This window comes from Prionailurus viverrinus, chromosome A1, assembly GCF_022837055.1.
Source record: "Prionailurus viverrinus isolate Anna chromosome A1, UM_Priviv_1.0, whole genome shotgun sequence".
Taxonomy (NCBI): domain Eukaryota; kingdom Metazoa; phylum Chordata; class Mammalia; order Carnivora; family Felidae; genus Prionailurus; species Prionailurus viverrinus.
The window spans coordinates 195,715,850-195,728,737 of record NC_062561.1 but is presented as its reverse complement, the minus strand read 5'-3'; the positions used below and the strand labels follow the sequence as shown (position 1 = coordinate 195,728,737).

Genomic DNA, 12,888 nt, shown 5'->3' with positions numbered 1-12,888 from the left:
TGTAAATATCATTTTAACGAGGCTTTCAGAGGAAACAAACTGAGATGTCTAGATGTTCACAAAGGTTCTTAAATGTTTTTTCTTAATATTCAAATTGTATTTTGTGTAGTATTTGGATTTGACTTAATATGCGTTATGGTGCATAATAATCAAACATCTGTGACCCTACCACCTTCCAACCTAAGAAATGGAGCAATACCTGTTGTGCCAATATGTCTATGTGGGATCCCTTGGCATCCTTTTCCCACTGTATTCAGAGAATCTTCCGTTCAAATGTGGGTTTCCTTGCTCATTTTTATTTTATCGCTTAGCTTTGAAAAGTAAGTATATTAAGATTTATCTTTTCTTGCTATTGATAATTCAAATATTTGAAGTCCTCTGGGGTCTATGTCTGCTGACTCTTATTTGTGGTTTCCCATTTTCTCCTGTGTTTATTTTTTTGTGTTTTTGTTTGTTCTTTTTTTAGTTACCTCATTTAGGGTTGAACTTGATCACAAAACAGAGGACTTGAATTAGGGATGTTTTGCACCATGCCATGCTCATGTTTGATTCTGCTGGACCCTATTAGTGCTGCCAAGCAGAGATTCCTTTATTTTCCTGGCTTAGGCTGGGTGTTACATGGTTTTAACTCCAGACCCAGGTGAGAGCAGGCTTATATTTAAAATTATCAAAGGATACTATATATGGAGACATTTGCAGCCAGAATTTTTAGAAAATTCTCTTTGCTGGTTGGTAGACTTTTCCAGAATGTAGTCCATCTGAGTTTTCTGGTTTAATGTGGGAGTTCAAGTTGAGCTCCAGTACCTTACAAGGACCTAAGAGTTTCCCATTTCCCTTTTTCTAGTGAACACACACATGAAAAGAAAACAAAACAGCCTTATTGCTATAGAGAAAGTTCTAGTGGTCTAGATAGAACATCAAACCAGTAGCACAATTTCCTTAAGCCAAAGCCTAACCCAGAGCAAGGCCCTAACTCTCTTCAATTCTGTGAAGGCTGAGAGGTGAGGAAGCTGTGGAAGAAGAGTTTGAAGTTAAGAGAGATTGATTCATGAGGTTTAAGGAAAGAAGCTATCTCCATAACATCAAAGCGCAAGGTGAGGGGTGCCTGGGTGGCTCCGTTGATTAAGTGGATGACTTTGGTTCAGGTCATGATCCCACAGTTGATGAGATTGTTGCTTGGGATTCTCTCTCTCCCTCTATCTCTGCCCCTCCCCTGCTCACTCTCTCTTGCACACATGCTCGCTCTCTCTCTCAAAACAAACTTAAAAAAAAAAGTACAATGTGAAGCAGCAAATCCTGATGTAGAAGCTACAGCAAGTAATCCAGAAGATCTAGCTAAAATAAAGAAAGTAGTTACACTAAAAAACATGTTTTCAATGTAGGTGAAATAGCCTAGTATTGGACAAAGATGCCATTTAGGACTTTCATAGCTAGAGAGGAGAAACCAATACCTGGCTTCAGAATCCTCAAAGGATGGGCTGAGTCTTTTGTTAGGGGCTAATGCAGCTAATGATTTTAAGTTGAAGGCAGTGCCCATTTACCATTCTGAAAATCCTAGAACCCTTAAGAATTATGCTAAACCTACTCTTCCTATGCTCTGTAAATGAAACAACAGAGTTTGGATTACAGCACATCTGTTTACAACATGGTTTACTGACTATTTTAAGCCCTCTGTTGAGACCTGCTCAGAAAAAAAAATTCCTTTAAAAATATGACTGCTTACTGACAATGCACATGGTCACCCCAGAGCTCTGATGGAGATGTACAACAAAATTGATGTTGTTTTCGTAGCCTGCTCACACAACAGCCATTCTGCAGCCTATGGACTGAGTCATTTTGACTTCCAAGTCTTATTGTTGAAGAAATACATAAGGCGGTAGCTGCCATGCATAGTGATTCCTCTGATGGATCTGGGCAGAGTCAGTTAAACATTCGTGATACATGGGGAGAGGTAAAAATATCAACATCAAGTAGGGGTTTGGAATTCTTGGCTTGGTTGGTTCTAACCCTCATGGATGACTTTGAGAGATTCAAGACTTCAGTGGAGAAGTGTGGTGGAGAAGTGGTGGGAATAGCGAGAGAGCTAGACTTGGAACCTGAGGATGTGACTGAACTGCTGAAATCTCATGATAAAATTCAATGGATGAGGAGTTGCTTCTTAGGGATGAGCAAAAAAAAAAAAGTTCTTTTTTGAGATACAATCTATTCCTAATAAAGATGCTGTGAAGATTGTTGAAATGACAACAAAAGATTTGGAATATTACATAAGCGGAGTTAATAAAGTGGCAGTAGGGATTGATTCCAAGTTTGAAAGAAGTTCTGTGGGTAAAATGCTATTAAATAGTCTCATGGGCTACAGAGAAATCATTCATGAAAGGAAGACTTGACTGATGGGGAAAGCTTCATTGTCATCTTACTTGAAGAAATTGGCACAGCCACCCCAACTTTAAAGAAACCACCACCCTGATCAGTCAGCAGCTGTCCACATCGAGGCCAGACCCTCCACCAGCAGAAAGATTATGACTCGCTGAAAGCTCAAATGATGGTTAGTATATTTCAGCAATAAAATATTTTTCATTAAGGCATGCACGTTGTTTTTCAGACATAATGCTATTACACACTTAATCACAGTGTAATATAAACATAACTTTTATATGCATGGGGAAACCAAAAAATTGATTTGACTCACCTTATTGTGGTATTCACTTTATTGCTGAAGTATCCTATGTACTTCAATTTTTTACTTGTTTTGTAATATAAATGCCGCTAGAAGAGAGACTTGTATTTCTTGGTTGTTCAATTACGTTTTGTGAGTTGTCAGTATCACTACTGCTGCTGTTTTTCCTGTCTGGCTTTTGCCTTTTATTATGTGTAGTTTTGCTGGAGAGATTAGAAAATATAGCTAAAATATATTCTTCCTGCTTTATCGTTTTTTCTAAGTTTTTCTTTGTGCCATATTAGGCAGTCAAATTTTAAAGTTAAATTGAAAGGAGAGTGTTCTCTCCTTGCAGTACACTTAGTTTATTGGTCCCCTAAATAATTATAATAATTATTTGACCCACCCAAAGTGTTAGCTTTCATAAGAGATTAAGTTACTTTCCTGCTTTTTGTAAATTTCCCCTTCATTGTCTTCAGGTGTTACTTTATAAGTGTCCGTATTGTATCTTTCAGTGTGCTAAAAGGTTGAGTGCAACCTATATTTTTTGTACACCATAATCTTTATCCACACTTTAATGATATAAATAGCTTGTTGACCACTTTAATCTCACATGTTTGTTATATTCTGGTTTACCTTTTAATTTCAGACTTTATTTAAATGTTACAGTTTATAATGACCAGCATATTTTTATCCATATTTCCATCATACAGGATTCTATCTTTAAGCAACATTTGTATAGTTTTCCAAATTTTGGGATTGTGTAGAAATGGAATGATATTCATTTAACAAATGCTGAGCACCTTCTCTATGCCAGATACCTGAGAGACTGAATATACAAGTGGACAATGGCCAGACCAGATATAAATATAAAATTCTGACTCAAAACCTACAGCAGTCTGCCCAGAAAACAATCCTATTGTTTACCTTAACCATCCAGGAAGCCAGCTTTCTATAAGTCAGACTTGGAGGAAGTCAGATTACTGTCTTCTGTAACGTTAGTCTAAAATGGCCAGGACTTGATTAATATCTGACAGTTTCCCTAACATTTGTCTCCTTTTCCAACTTAGAACCAACTAGAGAAAGCTCAATATGCTCCCCTGACCAATCACATACATGCCCTGCTTCTAGTAAGCCCACCTTTAGCTTCCCTTTGACAATAGCCTCTAATCGGTACATACCCAAGGTCTTCCCTTTTTCCACTATGAAGCTTTCCCACTGCTCTGCCTGCCTTTCAGTCTCCATGAAAATGTAAGCAATGGTGGTGGACTCCCTTGCTATAGCAAGCTCAGGATAAATAGACTTTGCTCGCTCTCATTTGGTTGGTCTTCATTTATTTCCATTTACTGTTGTACCAAGATTACTAGATCAAAGGAGAAGCAAAAACAAAACACTGTCTGCATGGAACTTACGTTCTAGCAGGGCAGTGATGGGCAGGCACAGTAAAACATGATAAATAAGTTACGCAGAATATTTGAAGGTTATAGAGCAGGGGAAGAGGCATCAGGGGACTGGGGGGAGGGGTTTGCAATTGTGAACAAAGTTCTCAGGGAAAGTTCGCTGAGAGGGTGACCGTGGAACAAAGACTGGAAGAAAGGGAAGGAATAAATCGTATAGATATAATGCCAGAGGAGAAAGCCTTCCAGGCAGAGGGAACCTCAAAGCAAAGGCTCTGAGGCATGAGTTTGCACAGCAGGAAGAAAAAGGTGAACAAAGGAGAAGGAGGGGAAGAGGAGATAGAGGCCTGGATGGGGGTGGGGGGCAGATCACGGAAAGCTTTGCTGGTCATCTGAAGGATCTTGGCTTCTACACCAAGTGAGCTGAGAAGCCTCTGAGTGGAGGAGTACAGGGTCTGACTTAGGTTTTAAAGAGATTTGGGCTGTCATGTTGAAATTAAATAGGGTGACCATGTGACCCAGCTTGTGCAAGACAGTCTTAGTTTATGCCTGTTGTCCTGGGTGACTTTCCTATTCAAAATGCCCAGATTTAGAGAAAGACAAATACCATATGATTTCACTCATATGTGGAATTGAAGAAACAAGGCAGATGAACATATGGAAAGGGTGGGGGAGAGAAGAAAATAGAGGAAAACAAACCACAAAAGACTCTTAATGATAGAGAACAGACTGAGGGCTCATGGAAGAAGGTGGGTGGCGGATGGGCTAAATGGGTGATAGGTACTAAGGAGGACACTGGTTGTGATGAACACCGGGTGTCACTGAATTCTCCTGAAACAATACTGTATTGGAATGCTAGAGAGAGGGATCGGCATCGGGGAAGGAAGTCAAAGATAACTCCACTGTTGCTTGCCCAAGTAACTAGGAAATGCACTTTTCATTAACTCAGGTGGAGAAACCGGGACCCAGATTTTAGAAGAAGATGACCGTGTGCTTTGGGAAATTGTACTTTTTAGTGGTCTGTTAGATAATCACGTGGAGATGTGGGGCAGGCAGTTGAATGAGTTTGGAGTGGAAGGGAAAGGGGCAGGGTAAGTATATAAACGTGTATTCTCCACGGGTTGGGGACAATGTTCTACAAATACGCAGTTCCCTGCCCAAACTATACAGCGTAGCTCTGCCAACTGCTTGCATGTCAACTGAGAAGTCAGTTACTGTATGTTACCTTCCTTTCAGTAGTAACTACGTCTTCTGTATTCTATTTTTGTGGGGGGTTTTTGTTTTGTTGTTGGTACTTGTTTTATTTTTCACTTTAATTACATGAGGGACAATAGGCGGGGAGGAGAATTTATTTGCCTTTCTGGGCCTTGATTTTCTTCAGACAGAACTCCAGCCTCCTGCCCTCTGGCACATAGCCATGTGCTCGGCCACGCTGGCCTGATCTTGAAGCCGTGTATGCAAGAAGCTTGCCTGGCTGAAACTGCTCCTTCAGAAGACTCTAATCTTGGCATTCTTTTTCTTGTCCTCCTGCTTCTTTGAATTGTCATTGATTGTTTTGTGTTTAAAATCTCTTCATCTTCGGGAGTCGGTCTGACCCCCTTCTTGCAGTCCAAGGTCAGTGCATAGTGGGACCCGTACCACTATTGGGACAGTGTGTGGTTAATGAGAATGATTCCATTCTTCACCAGGGTTTTGGTGGGACCAGTTGGTTATTAGATGCATTGTAGACAAAGTCAGTAATCCTTGTTCTGTGTGTATAACATTTGGAGCCCCAGGGTACGTTCCCCACATCCAGCCTCCAGGCATGCTACTTGTTGCTGTCTTGTCTGAACAGACTGTGTGCGGAAGGGGGTGGGGGGCGGATGGAGGCCAATTCATTGTTGGCAATGGGGCATCCCAGCTCACGCTCCCTCTTCTCATGGCAGGGCTGGCACTTGTGTTAGTTGTCCTGAGCGATGCCCATTGCTAAGTGCTGGCTGGAAAGGAGATGCTTTTAATTTTGAAGTATAATAACTCCAAATAGACCTGCGACAATGTTTATTAAACTTTGCCAGAAAACAGGAAGCTCGTTGGACCTTCAGATAAACTCCTGCTTTGTTTCTGAGTTATTTTCTTCAGAGAATAATTTTTAATAATTTTTTCTATTGCAAGTATATTTTTTTTCTCTTTAAGGAGGGCAATTATTAATGGCCCTCCAAGTACTTACTGTACTTCTTTAACCATTTTCATCTTAGTCATTTTTTTTTAAACCTAAGAATTTTGTGATTTTGTTATTCCCTCAAACATATCCTCCTGTCACTGACCTATTGTGCTCTGGGTAACTCCTAGTCCTTTTAAAGAGTTCATAGAACGCTAGTAGTCCTCTGTTGCACTAGTTTCCTTTTCATTGTGTGTTACAGATTTATTTCCTATTTCAGAGCATTCATGTTCTGTTTAATTGCCTTGACAGGGAAAAGCAGAGGTAACAGACTATTTTCTTCCCTATCTCTTGTATTCCGAGTCTCTGCCATCCTTTCAGAAGTTTTGTGCTGGCTTGTTGCCTTTGCTTACTCACCTTTCAAAACGGACAATTTCTATTCGAGTCCAAGACGGTAAATACGGTTTATTGGATGAACTGGACGGGGTAAGCCTCAGAGAACAACTGTATCCTTTCTCACTGTTGCTGTCACTCTGTGTGATGTCAAGCCTCTTTCCTGTGGCCCTGATAATACTTGGGATTTCATAGCTTTTTCTGTCATGTTCAATAATAATAAACAGTCTCATTTCCCAGGCGCAAAAAATTTTCTGTGTAGTCTGATGTCACAGCGTCAGTATTGCTTCCGGGTTTAGACTTTTCACCCCCTTCCTCTGCCCCAGTTTGTGCCTGGTTTTGTCTGGATGCCTCCGGTGGAGAAGCTGGGATATAGCAGGTTAGCTTCTCCACTTAATTTGCCTTTTACACTTCATCTTCTACACCACAGATAGGTTGGTGAGAAAAGGGAAAGGACTGTAAAGTCAGGGCAGGCAAGGCTTGTAGTCCAGTTGATGTCCTCATTGCTGGTGGATGAGCCTACAGGGAGCTGGTGTGCATCCCCACTTCTTGCTCGATGGCATCCTGGGCCAGAACGTGCAGTTTGTGACTATCTGATGCCGATGCCTTCCTTCTCAGGTTAGGCATTCGGTAGTATGAAGCAATATATATACAAAAATACTTGGCATGGCCTGGGTTATCTATTATTACTACTCTTGCAAGTATGAATGATACTACTGTTGCCACTTTTTGTAAGAGTACTTTTAACTTGATTTTGGTTCATTTTGTTCAAATATGAGTGTAAAAGAGGTGGTATTTAACTAGGAGATCATACCTGCCAACTTGGCACTGAAAATTTAGGGGAAATTGTATATATTATAGAATGATTGCTCTTTTATATAAAGAGAAGAATACCTTGAGTATAATCCCAGTATTAAAAAAATATATATCTAGTAACTGAGGCTCAAAGGGGGAAATGGGGCTTGCCTATTCACTAGACGCTAACAACAAGGACTAGAGTAGGAAACTTCAACTTCTGCCTCTAAACGTGGGTCTTGGTACCTGTGTTTCACATCTTTATGACTTAGTGAGTATAGAGGATTTCTGTTCAAATAAAATGACTAAAAAAAAAAAAGGATTTCTTCTGCCTTGATTCTTCCTGTTGTCTTTGCAGGTAGCCTAGTTGTGACGCAGGCTTTGATGGATAAGGCACCTTTCCCTTAAGGAATGAACTTTGCCTGTAAGGAGCAGCAAATATTTGTGAACCTTTTAAAAAATAGCCACCAGATGTCACTCTAGACTAGCTTTTGTCAAATACCATATTCATTGTTCTCAAATTTGCTTAAGGGAAAAAAAGGGGATCAAATAAATGCCATGCATCTTAATGTTTCAAGTCATAAGGAATTTTCTGTGGCTATCTTCAGACAGACACCCAACCATGAGAGACAATCTTTCAATGAAGGAGGATGCTGTGGATTCTGTTCTCCTGGAATTATAATTTAGTGGGGTAGGCAGAATTGGACACGCAAGAAATAAAGACCCGTTACCCTGACCCCTCTGCATGCAAATGGAGTTGAGCCAGACAGCAGAAAACAGAGTGGGTGGAAGGAAAAACTGACAACATTGTAGGGGAGAAAGTCGCAAGTTTTGAAGGATATTTTAGATTAAGATCAATAGAGTACAGGACCTGGGAGAGGCCACTTGGTGAGTTGGGAAGTGGTAGGAAGGAAGGCAAGATTCAAAGCATAGCAGTGTGACTGAGCCAGGCCTCTTGGCCTGTTTGGAGGACTGTGGGGAAAGTCAGCCATGCTGGAAGGGGTAAGCAGGAGAAGAGTGAGTTGCAAGGCTAACAGTGTCTGCCGATGTTCAGGAGCACAGGTTCTAGAGCTAGGCTGCCTGGGTCCAAATCCTAGCTCTGGCCCAAACTAGTTATTGGCACATGCTTTAGGACATGCTATTTACCCTTGTTTGGCCTCCATTTCCTTATTTATAAAATGAGATAATACCTCACTCATAGGGTCATGGAAAGATTAAATGATAATATTTTTCAAGCATTTAGAAGAGTGTGCAGCACTTAATAGGCATTTCATTATGTATATGTTGGATAAACAAGGTTCTGCAAAGTACAAGGCCTAAGAAGTGCGAATAAGGTTAATGATTAAACACAGGCCTGTGATGTGCCCAGTTCAGTGCCTGTTCATTGAGCACTATATACCAGACATTGGGATAATCTCTGTGTAAAACTTAAAACTGTAATAGTGTGGATGATAATTTCTATGTATTGAGCTGTAACTAGGTGCTAAAAACTAACTTGAGTACTCTAATTGCATTACTTTATTTAATCTTCCCTAAAACTTACCAGGTAGGTATTATTATTATCCTTATTTTGTAGATTAGGGAAATAAGACCAATAAGGAGTAATTTGTTCAAGGTCACAGAAACAGTAAATGACAAAGCTGGGATTTAAACTCCAGAGCCTGATCATTTTAACCACTACACTAAATACCCAAGAGGCATTGAAGAATATTATGAAATCATATTATTTTAGAGCCAAGATGGGTTTACTTGATATTGTAGTTCAGCTCTCCCAACCTATGGGTGAAGAAACACAGTCCCCTAGATATTACAGGATTTGTTTAGGATCATTTGGTGGAGGGTTGACAGTATAAGAATTTATATTTTCCATTCCCAGTCTAGTTCTGATCAAAAGAGGTCTTGAAAGTACACAGCTGAAGAATCAATCCAGTACATTGTTATTTTTATTTTTATTCAAAGAGACTGTGCTATACAACATCTTTGGCAGGGCAACAAGTGAGAGTACCATGTTTTCTCTTCTCTAGATGGCTATCTAGCAGCAATTTGAAATATTTTTTTCCTTTACAGATGTAGACTAAAACATCCCTAGAGTCCGTTCACTGTTCTGGTCTCCCTGCGCACAATATGCTGGTCTTTGTTTAGAGCACTCCTTTTTTGTATGATAATCTGTTTTGTCATGTATCTCCCCAGTTACAAGACCTGCTTCCCATGGCAGAACCAAGCGGAGATTCAGGGATGTCATCTTTCCACAATTTCTTTCACCTCCACCCAATTTTGCCCCTCAACAAATAATTCCATCTAGCAATGATTTTGTGATGCACTCAAAAGTCAAAGTAAGTCACTTCACTTTTCCCAAATCCCCATTCATCCTGTCCCCCTAACTGGCTCTAATTTCTAATGTGTAGAAATTCTGTAGCTGCCATGGATGGCCCTCAAGGCCTGTGAAGATGGGGTGTTCTGGTTCATGTCTGTCCTTTACCAAAGTGCCTGTTGTGGAGAAGACTTTCAATTCACTCCATAAGAAGTAATCCTTTGCTACATGAAGGGAGAAAAATATCAGGCTAAGGCCGTTTGTCATGGTTTTGCTTGTCTGTTTTTTGCTGGCATTTTTATCTTGCTCTGGGTTTGTGTAAACTCTGGTTGCATTACAGAGATCTCTGTTGTTTAGGGCTTCATTAAAGAACAGGAGCAAAGGGTAAAGAGGAAACCTGCCTGGGGAGTATAGCATTTAATCCGCAAATGTGGGTTAGGTAGTGGGCATAGTTTCCCAAACTGTATTCCTTGAGTCACTGGTTTAGTTATGCTAATAACTGTGCAGTAAGGCTTAAGAAGTAATATATAGCCATTTCTTCGTGTCAAGGAGCTCATTAACATAATAAAGGCACCAAGAAATTTGGTAGTATAAAAGAGAATAAATTAAATGTGTTTGAACTGTATTTTCCAAACTTCCTGAAAGTGTGGAGCACCTACTATCTGACATCCTACATGAATACTGCTCTAAGAAACACTGTGGAAAATGCTAGTTTCACTGAAAGAGAATAAGTTTGGATATGTGGAAATACTACTTAGCTGCAGTCAGTCCTACTTGAAATAGGATCCAGGGACTGCAAGTTCCCAAACTTCTTACTACTATACTGTACTATGTAAGGAGCTCATGCTGAATATCAGTCAATCACATCACCAGGCACTACTGGGCGCTCAGGCAAGGAATCCATATGTGCTATTTCATGGTCTATTATAAGTCTGACACTTTGAATAGTATTAGCTGTGGTGATTGTAGGTAAGTCACTTGACCTTCTTGATATTAATTTCACTTTCTCTCAAATTATGGGGCTGGAAAATAAACTCTGAGTTCTCTAATTTTAAACTTGGTGATTTTTCAGAGTCCATAGTTTTGGAACAAAATTGAGTAGTTCTATTCTAAATCTTTGACATAACCCAGGAGAGCCATAAGAATTTGACCTGCATATTCATTTCCAGCTAGCAAAATAGAGATGTTTAAAATTCTCATTCTGTCCTAATTGAAGGAGCAGTAATACTAGTCATTCAAAAATACAGTTTTTCCCTTAATGTTATTGTTCAAAGTCCTTCGATCTTCTGGGATACAGAGGCTGATTGTCAACTTCAGCAAAGCTGACTAGTGTTTAAATTGTGCTTGTAATAATGGTGTATCTGTTTCTCAGATGATGAACAGATTTTGTCATAGGCTTTTTTTGGCACAATTGGGATGTGAAATATAGAATGAGGATAACTGGAAGATTGATGAGGATTTTTAAAGCAGCATGGTACTCCAGAAGGAGTGTGTGCTTTTGAGTCATGACACCTGAATTTAAATTCTTTCTCCATTGTGATCACTATCTCTGTGATCTTAGACACTGTCATTAGCCTTTCTTGGTATTCATTTTCTTACCTACATCCTAAAGTACCTATTACTTTTGTAGTTTTTTTTTAAAGGAAAGATATGAGTGAGAAAAAATATAAAATTAGAAGAAGTGCTCAAGGAGAGCAATGTGGAGATCATAAAATGACAGCTCCCCAAATATTGGTTTCGATGCAAAGATCAAGCCCACTAACATTGCTCAGATGATTCAATAGAAGATGAACAGAGCTAGAGGTTTGAGGAGTTTGGAACCTGTGTTTCTAGAACAAGGACAGAGTCAACAGCCTGCACAGGAATAAGGAGAATGTCAGCTATATGGGCTAGAAAATGGCAACATGAACAAGTTCTATTCTAATAGGGGATCAAGACAGACTAGAGTGGAGAGTTTGTTAAGAGAGCTCTAACTGGAAGGAGGTTGAAATAATGCTCAACAGGGTGACAAGGCTGAAGGTATCAAGTGAGTTAGTGAGAACTTAGCAAAGTTCTTACCCTACATGATGGAATTGAGTTCACTTAATCATAAGTGAAATAGATAGACCGTTAGGGGGCCTGCAATTAACAAAAGATCCCTCAGTGTTATTTGAGATCTCTCCAGAGTAACAAGTCATAATTTATATAGCACTTTTCAATATCCAAAGCACTTTTGCATACATTATTTCAGTGGAGCATCCCATAGCTAATAGGTCTGTCCATGGTACAGTTGGAGAACCTGAAGCTCAGAGAGACCAAATGATTAGTACAAGGATGCACAGCTGACATTGGGAAGGAAGATTGGTATAAAAATTTAATTCCTATAACTTAGTTTTTCCAAGAATAAAACAGCATCTTTCTCTAAAAGTGAAAATTATCAATTTACATCCATCCTGTTCACTTGTACTAATTGGAAGGGAATTGTGGGAGATGTTTCCCTGCAGAGGTCAATAGAAGTGTAGCTGTTGATGCGGTTGACACAGCTAAGGGTTATGTCTCAAAATAAGCCAATTTGTTGCTATTTAGCTCTAAAATAATGGCCAAGTGCCAATACAATTACATATTTGGGGAGTATTTACACAAATTTGTACAAGTTGAAAAATAGAAGTGCGGGCCTTTATTGGTTGTGGATGGTTTAGGTCAGAGAGGATAAGTAGATTGCACTCAAGCTACCACTTTCTCTTTCCACAACTATGATAGACACCAGTAATTGATCATGATATACTTTTCCATTGGATCCATATGAGACTTCATAGTTCTTATCAATTTTGTGTTCCTTTTTTTTAATATGAAATTTATTGTCAAATTGGTTTCCATACAACACCCAGTGCTCATCCCAACAGGTGCCCTCCTCAATACCCATCACCCATCCCCCATCAATTTTGTGTTCCTGGCAGGAACTGCTAATTTTTCAGAATTGGCTTATTTGCCATTCCTACTTTAGGCACAGACCTGCCCAACAGTCTCTGTTAGCTTTTCAGTTCAAAGCCATATGTAAAAACCTGTTGTATTTTGTAGGTACAGATGGATCAAGAAATCACGCAATATCATAAGGGACTTATATTTTCCCATCTCTTTAGCTCTTCCTTCCTCTGTATTGGTGTTCTTAGTTTCTATGTGGTGACTTGGAGATTGGGGTCACTTAGAGATTACTTCACTG

At 39.6% G+C, this 12,888-nt stretch overlaps 1 pseudogene; it reads right to left on the bottom strand.

Annotated features, from left to right (window-relative positions):
• Positions 1-5,401: 5,401 nt before the first annotated feature.
• LOC125164676 (40S ribosomal protein S8-like) overlaps positions 5,402-12,888 on the bottom strand; it is a 116,155-nt pseudogene continuing 108,668 nt past the window's right edge.